The sequence below is a fragment of the Apodemus sylvaticus genome, chromosome 14 (genome assembly GCF_947179515.1).
Source record: "Apodemus sylvaticus chromosome 14, mApoSyl1.1, whole genome shotgun sequence".
In the NCBI taxonomy this organism is placed as follows: Eukaryota; Metazoa; Chordata; class Mammalia; order Rodentia; family Muridae; genus Apodemus; species Apodemus sylvaticus.
Window position 1 is genome coordinate 32,540,667 of NC_067485.1, and position 11,188 is coordinate 32,551,854.

The 11,188-nt window shown below is 43.6% G+C and overlaps 1 long non-coding RNA gene across 2 annotated transcripts; it reads right to left on the reverse strand.

Annotated features, from left to right (window-relative positions):
- Positions 1-5,431: 5,431 nt before the first annotated feature.
- Positions 5,432-10,798, reverse strand: LOC127664744 (uncharacterized). Of its 2 annotated transcripts, none has more exons than XR_007973243.1 (4): positions 10,710-10,798; positions 8,976-9,029; positions 8,612-8,811; positions 5,432-5,786 (listed from the first exon to the last, which is right to left on the reverse strand). It is a non-coding gene; the product is annotated as an uncharacterized LOC127664744 (long non-coding RNA). The 2 variants fall into 2 exon arrangements; XR_007973242.1 differs by lacking the exon at positions 5,432-5,786 and adding an exon at positions 7,773-7,940.
- Positions 10,799-11,188: the final 390 nt, after the last annotated feature.

The following is an 11,188-nucleotide window of genomic DNA, read 5'->3' on the forward strand; positions in this document are numbered from 1 at the left end:
TCCCAATGATGTATTATTATGTAACAAGGCACCCTGCAACATAAAAGCTTAAAATATTTTTTCTTTTGCCCCAGACTCCATGATTCAGCAAAGTGGACAGAGAACAGTTGGAAGTCTTCTGATGGCCTTGACTGAGGTCATATCTGCAGCTGCCACCATCTGGTGAGTCCACGAGGTCAGGATATCCCACAGTGGCCTCTGTTACACATCTGACAATTAGCCAAGGTGCTGGACAGCGGGATTTGGTTCTCTGTGAGGCCACAAGGCTTGGGTTTTTATACGTTGGATGTGGTACCAGGACTGTAAACTATGAGAACTCTCACAGCCTTACTCACAGATTATAAAGTCACTTCTAAGATGTTCTAGTCATTAAAGCAGTGGGCTGCAGGTACACTAATTATACCTGTCTATTATGGGCAAGGCTGTGATGGTAGACGCCATCTGTAGTTGTGAGAGGCTACAAAACATCTATGGTCTTTTTAATCTGTATGTTTTGCTGTTGGTTTCAGTGATCTCCCATGTGCAAACATGCAGCCATACCAGGTCCCCTTTAGTTCTGTGCCCAGGCACAGAACCTATCATTCTATGCTTTGGAGCAGGTGCAGACATAGGTCAAGTTCCTGGAGATATGCAGGCTTTCTTCATCTAGATACACATGAACTTAAAAGGCAAGTTCTCTGTCCAGCCCTACCAGCGTATAATGGGAAAACCAATAGGGCACTTAGAGAGATACAAGAGAAATTGATTGACAGCAGTTGCCAGCAAATAGTGGATCTGACTTCCAGCTGTCACAGAGGTACAGCATGACCCGTGGTGGGGTCATTTCTGCACACTGACCTCAGGAGCAAATTTCTAGCCAACCTTCTAAGAGATCTTCCTTGTCCACTAGAGAGATCTGTGGGGACTTAGAGTCTTTTCCCAGTCTGCTTTGTGCCCATGGACAGTCTAGACTGTGGATATCTCTTTATAGTGTGGCTTGCCATGGTTCCTTTTAGTCTAAGCTGCTGGTGCTTTCACTGGGACTCTCTTAAAGATGAAGCCTGCTCCGTGCTCCAAAAGCCACAGTATACATTTGATTTGAGACAGGCCAGCACCTCTGTGCTTAGTTGAATTTTACTCTCTACCTCTTTTAGTCCTGAATCCTCTATGTTCAGTTACAAACCTCTTTCGTCTTCACTCACCCCTCTTGTAGTATCTTACCATGTGCTGCTAAGGACTGGACCTCAGTAGGGAATACAGAGATGTTCTTAACCATCTCTGTCATCAAATACTTTTTTGTTTTTAATTTAAAACAGACATTTTCTCCTGTTAACCTTCTGTCACCTGGCATGTGTTACACACATACACACACACACACACACACACACACACACACACACACACACACACCTCCTTAGAATCTCCTCCCTGGCTTCCTAATCTTCACAAATACTATGGTTTTTTTTAAAATATTCTTTTTACTGTTATAAACACCTCTCTCACTTTTTCAGACAGCCTAACTTTCCAAAGATGATGTCATATATATATTTCTACGACATCATACTTCTGGAAACAATTTCTCTATCATGAATTACTGTTGTATAAGCCAAATTTTATCCATAATGCCACATTTTAATATAAGCCATCTATTCTTCACTTGCTGACAATTTTATGTGGTCTCACTTCAGCTAGGGAATCTATCCAAGCCACTCTGGTTGCTTTAGCCATGCCCACTGTGCACTCAGGCTGGTCTAAGATGGCATTACTCCCATGCTGAGAATCAGCAGTGCTGTCAGTCTGCCAGTCTGAGGACAGTTCAGGCCTCTCACATGCTCCAAGGGAACCAGTGGAAGTCAGGAGGCCTTCTGAAGTCTCACCTGGGAGCTTCAGGCAATCACTTCTGCAGCTCTGAGAATTCTTGGTCATTTTTCTTTCACCAGAATTAGGAAGTAGAATTATTTCTTAATAAATATAATCAGGTACAAAACCAAACAAACAAACAAAACAAACAAACAAACAAACCCGAAACCCCCAGTCTTTCAAGTCAGAGTTCACAAGAGTCAATAATGTTAAGTACATGCTGGGAAATAAATATTGAGCAACAGTGATTCGAAGAGTGGGCCTTGAAACACCCCCACAGGATGAAGGTGTTGGGGAGAGAGCAGGACACCTGTGGTGAAGGCTTAAACCGTGCAATGGTGAGAACAGCAACACACCAGCTCCAACACACCAGCTCCAACACACCAGCTCCAACACACCAGCTCCAACACACCAGCTCCAACACACCAGCTCCAACACACCAGCTCTGTAACACTAGCAGCTTCTAATGTTTAAACCAAGCACCTTTACACTTAAATGCACCATTCATATAATTCTCACTACATGATTTATATTTGTCCTTCATAGATAGTGAGCAAAGAAACTGCACGGAGATGATTAGAGGACCAGAGATTCATTGTTCATGGCCCCTGCAGGAAGATTCATGCACAACACGAGTGCATCCCAGATATACCAGCAGAGAAACTTTGCTGGTGTAAGTCAAGGGCACTGACTATGAGGACAGTAAGATGCTGGGTGCTCTGGTCCCATCCTAGGAAGGTGAATGAGCCATGGAGATGAGATGGGACAGTCACATCTTACAGGGATGTGACCTGTAAGTCATATCCCTTGGGATCACAAGGGTGGCAGGACCAAACATTTATTTACTCCACACAAGGCACCAGTGACAGACCAAAGAAATAATCGCATCAATCTACCTTGGTAAACCAATGAATTTAACTGGAGCTATTTATAGGAGCATAGGTAAGGGGTTATTTACAAGGCCATGGGCAACTTATGGGCAGCTACATCACTGAAGAAGAATCTCCTTGCCTCCTGTCCAGACATTGTTAACCCAACTGTTTATATATCCTTAGGGTGGGAGAGGCCTAGTGGGCCACCTCCTCTCCCAACTCACAAAGGAATGTGAGTGGCTCAACAGTCTGAGGGGTTAGCTACATGAATAGCTAATCACAGCTGCTCTTGTTTCAGAGCAGTGACATGTAATGTGTGCTGATCACAATTCCACAGCACTCTCCTTTCCCTCTGCCTCTTATATTCTCTGTCTCCTCTCCTTCGTAGTTCATAATACAGATGTGTGATTCTTTTCTCCCACCTAGGATTGAGAGCTGGACTCCTATGCTATAGCAATCATCATTCATTCCTAGTAGTTTAGTTGGTTATGCGTTTCTGCAGTAATGATACCACTCACTCCAAGAATGAGATTTCCTCACCAAGGCTGAAGGCAGCAACGATCTTAGTGCAAACATGAATGTTTAGAAGGCGATTTGACAGGCATCATAGCCATTTGATGAAGCAACAGCAGTGGCTTCTCCACTGGTCCTGTGATCTTTGCAGATACAGGGTTTTTTTTTTTTTTTTTTTTTTTTTTTTGGTTGCACCCATAATGGTAGTGCTACTGTGGACACACACATGCTTAGTATGCTGATAGTGTTAAAATGCTGTTCCATAGCTGAATAGGATCTAAGAAGGGGCCAGAATTGGTAATTAATACTTCCTCACACTGCATGGCACCCTCAATAAGCATGAATAACAGACATCGGTGAGAGCTTTCATCACAATACCAGACTGACGTTTCTATGTCCTACCATCAAAGCATGCTGTATATTCATAAATAGTAAATTATGATTAGGTCTAATATATAACCAACAGCATTGGCTATAGCCTATATTGTATATAAGCCTCATTGGCGTCCTCAACCAACTGCTCCTTCCAGCATGGAAACCTTTGTTCATTAGTTTTGTGAGTTTTGAGAATGTCTTTTCTACCCACAGAGGATGCTATCTTCTGATTGTTTAACCATACTTTTAATGTTCACAGACGTAGACTATTATAGGACTTTTTTCAATCATTTTGTTAAGTATTACTTACACTTTACCCAGCCATAAAACTTGTAAGATTTTAGAGCTGTACCTGGCCCCTGTACCCTATATGAGCTCATTTCCCATCCATGCTCGTTTTTAAAGATGCCTGCACATCTTTTCTACGTCCTCCCAAACACTCTGAAGCTAACAAGACAGATGATGATCTCTGCAGAGCTACCTTTTTACAAAGACCATTTCTGAAGCTCCCACACTCACAACCATGCCAAGCAAGTGCCAACTGGTCTTAGGGTTTATAGGTTCTTTCTTAAGTTCAGCTAAGAAGATACTTAAGGGAGTCTGCCAGGTCTAACACAGCATGAAAAGGTCTTATTGGTTATAGCGCTTGTTTACGCAATAGAGCAGCTATAGCAGCACAGATGGGAGGTACTAGCTGATTTAACTCTCTACTTGACAGGCATCCTCTAGGAGTCTTCCTGCTTCCTCATTCTGGAGTGCTGAAGGGATGTTCTGCATCTCTCCACCCAAGAGGGTGTAAGCTTTGCTAGATGTTCCCTGGCCTAAGGACAATCAGGAGTTAGGTTGTGTTTGTCTCTTGGGTCCGAATAAGCACTCTGATAGGCTCTAGCCCAGTGTTACAGCTGCTGCGTGACTTCCCTCTGGCCACACATGACTATTAAAGTAGCTCATGGCTTGATGAAAAAAAAAACAAACAAGAAACTCCCCTTCCAGGGAAGAAATGCATACAACATACTCTCACGAAGGGTATTTGCCTGTTCCTAGGACAGACGCAATCCTTTCCATGGTCACTGCTCTGTCTCCATATGTATCTACTGATACCATTCACCCCTGATGCTCTTGGAGGCTTCCAGGAACCAAGGCATAGCTATCTGTTCCAGCATCCAGCAAGCTCTTACTCTGCACAGTAGTAAATTATCAGTAAGTCCACAATTCAACCTGGGACTTTCAGTGGCTCTACATGATCCTCATCAGCATGTAAGTTGTCTATCAAGAAAGCAAAGAGACAGCTCCCACTGTGAGGCCTCCTTTATATACAGCAGCTGGCTCAGTAGGGGTCCCCTGCACAGCTTTGGTAAATAGCCCTCAGACGCTCATACACACAGCATTTGGATTTCTGTGACATTTCTTCCCCAGGATCTTTGGCTAGCTACATATGCTTTTGAGTGACCCAGACAGGTTCTGTTTTCTGCTTTTTCTTCTTCTCGCCTCCTCTTGATTGGCATAGCAGTTTTGTGAACCTGACATACTGCCAACCCACATCTACTTCACTCAGATCTTCCAGGGCCTCTCCTTCCTGGGAAAGTCATGACTCAACAGGAGGCTCAGCAGAGCCACAACATCCTTCTACTTGTCTCGTGGTCTCTGCTGAGCTCACTTCTCTCTCTTCACTCTTGGTAGGCACAGCCCCATCCCACAGAACTAGACTCTGTACACCCCAGTTCCTTCATTACTATTTCTACCTCCTTTTCTCCCCTTTTGTGTCTCTATTATTCCCACCAGTTTGGATCCCAGGGGTCTACCTAGCATAGGCTTAATAGGAATGATCATTTCTTTATGCTCCCCCCCCCCCCAGCCATAAGAAACAGCAATCCAATGGTACCTCCGCATCATCCTCTCATTTATGCAGCTACACACAACACACTGGATGGAGGCTACTGAGGAAGATGCCACTCAAGTCTCATCCTTTTCCTGTACTCCCTGTGAAATGCAGTCACGTCCTTTCTGGGCAGATAGCTGAGTCTGTCTCATGCCATCCCCCACAGCAGGAGCAATGTAACTCTCGCAGCGGTTTCCTTAAAATCGTCTTCCATATGTGTTACTTTCAGGGATTACTATATAATCCTCTGGTTTGTTAGCTGTTTTCAAGGCATCCCTCTTCTTCCTGGATGGACCACATCCATCTCCCTATAAGACAGAAGAAAAACAGTTCCATCTGGATTTCTCCACAACCTTTCCACCCCAATTTTCCCTCTGGAAAGGACAAGTTATGTCAGTGATACAACTTGTCACTTAATGCATGGTCAGCCAACAATAAGGGAGCATGCCATCTGGTACCATAAGGAGAAACATGGCCGTGTGGTGATTCCCTGAGCCATGTTACACCCTCAGAAGGCTTAATTTTAGTTACAAGTCTTATTATCCCTCACAGGAACAAAGAGTTTCTAAAACTCTTCCATTAATCTGTTATCTGTCTGTTAAGGTACCAAATGTGGTATAACTTCCCAGGGTGATATGAACAATTGTAATATGCACCCCCAAATATGACACCAACAACAGGCCAAAAAATTATCCCGTCACTGTATAACTTGGTGAACTGATAAGTTTATTGGAATTACTTATAGGAGTATGAGTAGGGACTGTTTCCAGAAGTATGGACAACTTATTGCCACCTACATGATTGCAGAATCTTCTCCCCTTCATCAGTTTCTTACATACCTTCAGAGAGGGCTGCGCCATGATGGCCCATGATCCCTCTTTCCCTTAGCACAGGAGAACATTAGTAGGTCGATAATGTGAGGGGCTTAAGTGTGCGATCACAGCAGCACTGATCACAGTCATGTGATATCTGCAAAGTTCTGTAGCAACAGGCTTAACCGTGTTATAGCAGCTCTTCAGCAGGAAGCAAGTAATCGGCACAGAGAGGCGGTGAAGAAGCCTTCAAGCTGCCGGTAGTGGGACTGTAGCTGGGTCATGCATGCTGGAAGGTACTAGTGGGAAGGCCCTGGTAGAAGTATAGTAGGGAGGTGGTGGGAGGGGACCAGGTAATCAGACCAAGGTGTGTGGTGGTGGTAGTTGTGGTGTTCAAGCATTGGTGGTTTTACACTGAAAATCATAGGTAGATTAGAAAGAGTATGTTGTTGTTGTTTTCCCACACATCTGGCAGTTAAAACATTGCTACATATCAAATAAAATGACTTAAAATAATAATATTCTATGCACTATCTCTTGCTGCTTTATGGGCTAGCTGGGCTTAGCAGGGTGGATCTTCTGAATGGGGTGCTATGATTACAGACACCTGGAAGCGACCCTGAACATGGGTATCTGCCGTAGCCCGTTCCTGTTGCCTCAGTGGCACTGGTTGCTAATGGGACAGTTCTGCTGACAGATAGCCAGCCTTAGTTCTGCTCTGTGTGGGGGTCACATAGCTAGCGTACCCTGTTGCAACCCAGTTCACAAAGGCAGAAACTGAAGGTCAATAGCGATCCAATCTTGGGAGTTATATGGTGCTAATTCTGATTTGTTCTTTCTGTTAAGTTTCGGTCAATTCTATTGACTGAAGTAAAGGAAGGGACTGGCCCAGATTCAAGAAAACTCCTAATGAAGAAAATGGAAACTAATTTGTAGGTATCTCTAATCTACCATAATTATAGTTGCAATAGCCTATTAAAGTCATTTCTTAGTGTGTTCCATATCCATTCTTGTATTATGTATCTGACTAAGCACCCAGTAGATAACCAAACAGTCCCTAGGTACTTAGCATTGTGTTTGCAAAGAGGAGCTTAAGTTCTAGGAGAGGAAGAAGCCCTTGGTCAAGGGATTAAGTTAATTTATTCAAGACTGCATCTGAGATAACAACCCCAGGGAAATATAGTATCTCTTGAGAATTAAAACAAACATTGACATAAACTATCATGGAATGGAGGGAGGTGACTATTCAGAGAGCATTCTATTAAGAAAAAATAGCATTTGGGCTGGAGGATCTTCTGCATTTGATCAGGGAAGAATTGAGCTCGGAGAGGTTTAGTGACTTACCCAAAGTCACAGGAACTTACAAGGAGCCCAGGTGCAACCATCTGTCTCCCTTATCTTGTTAGACAGTGGAGGGATGGAGAGGTCAGAACCGAGTCACAGAGAATCAGAAGCGACAGGAATGTTTCTAGAGTTGGCATGAATTGTTTATTCTGGGAGATATACAAAGTCAATGAAAAATGATTCTTTTGTTTTATAGATTTATTTCCAAGCTGGGTGTGGTGGGACATGCCAGGAATCCTCAGCCCTTGGGAGACTACAAGAGGAGGACTCTAATTGTGAGGTCAGTCTGGGATACATAGCAAAACACTGTCTCAAAAAAAATAAAAAAGAGAGACATTTTTAATTAAATAGGTAATTTGTAGATACACTGTCAAACTTTTAAGTTACAAACTCCATGCTGACAGTAACTGCAGTGGGCCAGTTGTATGAGGTCTCTGTTTTTTTTTCTTTCTAGTCTCACACACCCTCAGATCTTTTCCCTTTTATTGTGTGTTAGGGATACGCTCTAAGGATGTATAGTTAATGTTGTTGTCGAGCAAACATCACAGCACATGTGTCCCAGAACCAGACTGCCTATGATATCACCACCACTGTGTCCTGTGGTTCATCTCTGATCCAGCATCATTGCATAGCACATGTCTGCACACACAGTTGAGTATGCATTTTTAGCTTATACTGAAAGGTACTTTTGTTAGATATTTCTTCACAGCAATGATAAAAGTAACCAATACATATATGCATACACCACCATATACATGCATACCCACATATCTTGATATGTTTTGACTCTCTAAATATCTACAGCATTCTGTGAGAATTTTAAATTTGGTGCTTTTACTTCCATGACAATAAAAATGACTTTCCAAGTTTGAAGAGACAACTTCCTTCTAGGACTAACCATCACCATACAGTAAGTTAGGCCCTGGGCTAAGAGCCAGGGTCTGTAGCCACTGAGAACACTGCACATCCCTGCGTACCTTTTCTGTAAGATTTTACACAGGCAGCATCTGACTCGTCAGGGAGAGTACTCCAGGGGGCAGGAGGGACACAGCATCTGTGACTTGGGACTTCCTCTTCTTTGTCCCTAAATTGAAGACCCTGTAGCTCCTGGAGCATGACCACCCAAGGGATCGTCTGACGCACACCTTCCCCATCAAGCTGGAGGAAGCGCTGCATCCTGTGAGTTTAGACATAGGGCAGGTGACATCAGCAAGTGGGAGGGGTCAGACATATAGCATCGGTGTGGGGGAAGGGGACGCACGCGCGCGCACGCGTGTGTACGTGCGTGCGTGTGTGTGTGTGTGTGTGTGTGTGTGTGTGCATGAATGAGTTTATACATACCATACTTGTGCAGGAGTTCAAGGAAGCCAGAAGAGGGCATCAGATTCCCTGGAACTGGAGAAACAAGTGGTTATCAACTGCCTGATGTGAGTGCTGGGAACTGAACCACAGGCCTCTACCAAAGTGGTAAAGACTCTGAACCTCTTAACAGTCTCTCTGGACCCCAACTTGGTGGATACCACCATAAAACTGAGTGCATTTAATCAATAGGACCAGGTAGATTTTTTCCTCCATTCTTAAATATCTGGTTTCTGGCAATCACTAAATGATATGGGGGAATCTGTGTCTCCTTTATCTCCACTCCAGCCTCGTGGGCCTTGTAATAAATAACATTTCCTCTGAGGAGGGTATGACAGGGAGAATATCTAGAGGGCCCTGGGTTCCAGTCCTGCCATACTTGGTGTGAATTTGGTTAAGGCCTGGACTCCCTAAGCTGTTTGAGCATTTGTCAGATGCTTCACCCATCCCTTTGTGCTGTGGATACTGAGTGAAGCAGGCCCTTTCCCATTCATCTATTATAACTTAGCTTTCTTAATAACACAGTCACATAGTAGGGATTTTTTAAATCAGTTTCTTACAAGTCCTTCCATCTAAGTCTAAGAAAATAGAAATGCATGTTCTTACTTGCTACCTTCCATATTATATATAATGTATCGTTCCTTGTTGGGGCTTCATCTGCTGCTATGTATTGTGATGCTTCTGTACCAGAAGGCCTACCTAGGCTAGGAGAGAATTCTCAAGTTTACAACTGTTTACCGTACAAACCTTGTTCCTTCATTTAAAACTACTGGTTAAATAAAATTGGCTACAGCCAGTTACTGGAGGGATTAGTTAGAGGTAGGTGGGTTCTGAGTTACCTGTTGGGGAAGGAGAAGCAAAAGAAGAGAGGAGAGACCAGGAAGAGGAGAAGGAAGAAGGTGAAGAGAGAAGTTGGCATGGGGAGGTGAGTCATGGAAACACTGCCTCAAGGGCTGGCCAGTTGGCATTAAGAACACCCCCGATGGAGCATAGCAAGTTATAACTCGGGGTTATTGACACACAAGTTGATTCTGATAGCATGGAGGGTAGAAATCCCCCTAGATGTAGTGCCGATTAAAGCTTATTATAAATATAAAAGTTGTGTGTCTTTTATCTGGGAACTGAATGATCTAAGGCTGAGTAGAAACCCAGATTTGAGATTCAATACTTTCTACAACAGCTTCTACTTTCTCTTCCTGGATTGATGGTGTCTACAGTCATCCTACAGTATCCACAGAAACAGAGGTCTACAATCGCCCAGGTACAAATCCACAGATGCTCAAGATCCCCTGTAGAATGGTGTAATATCTACATCTCACCTTTACATATTCTTTCATGTACATTAATCATGTCTCAATCCTTTATAATACCATGGAAATGTTATATTTCTACTATATTTTCAGTACACATTTGATCATTTCAGAGTTCACTATATTTTTCATCTAACATTAGTTAAATCTACAGATTTAGAAATTGTCCACACCAAGAATAGACTATATTTCTCTCTGCCGTGACTACAGAGGCACATTCGGCTAGAAAGCTTGTTCCTGGCATATGGAGTCCTCTTGGGTGCCTCTGGATGCCCTGGTAGCTCAGAACAGGAGAAATCATCTGATGTCCACTCTGGGTCCACAGGTGTCCCTAGAACCCGAGGACATGTCCAAAGCGAGCACCCTCATGAGACCCACGTGTATATACATGTATTGAAACACTCACCGTCTTGCACCACACTGCCCAGCCCTGCCTCGCCTGTCCCAGGAGCTGTACTGTCTGCCAGAGCTGGCCCTCAGCATAGCCAGCCTTGAAGTGAGTCAGTTGTTTGTTCGTGACATTCTTCCTCTAGAGCTGTTTTGACTTTGTAGCCATAACATGCAAATAATTCATTCCCCAAACACTTCTAAAATGCATTCATCTGTGGCCCTGTTCTGGGTCTTTGCGTGTTGGAAAACACTACTAACTCAGCATCTTAGCTTAAAAGTTCCCAAAGATAGTGCAAATCCTCCTTGTCATGAATACCAGGTCCTAAGGGCACAATGCAATGGCCCATTCTAAGAATTTCATTGTATAAAGTGGCCATGCTCCTTCATTTGCTTGTTCTATGTAGCCCAGGATGCCTTGGTACTTGCTATCCTCCTGCCTCAGGCTCCCAAGTACTAGGATTACAGGTGGATTACTCTCCTATACCAGGCGACAGA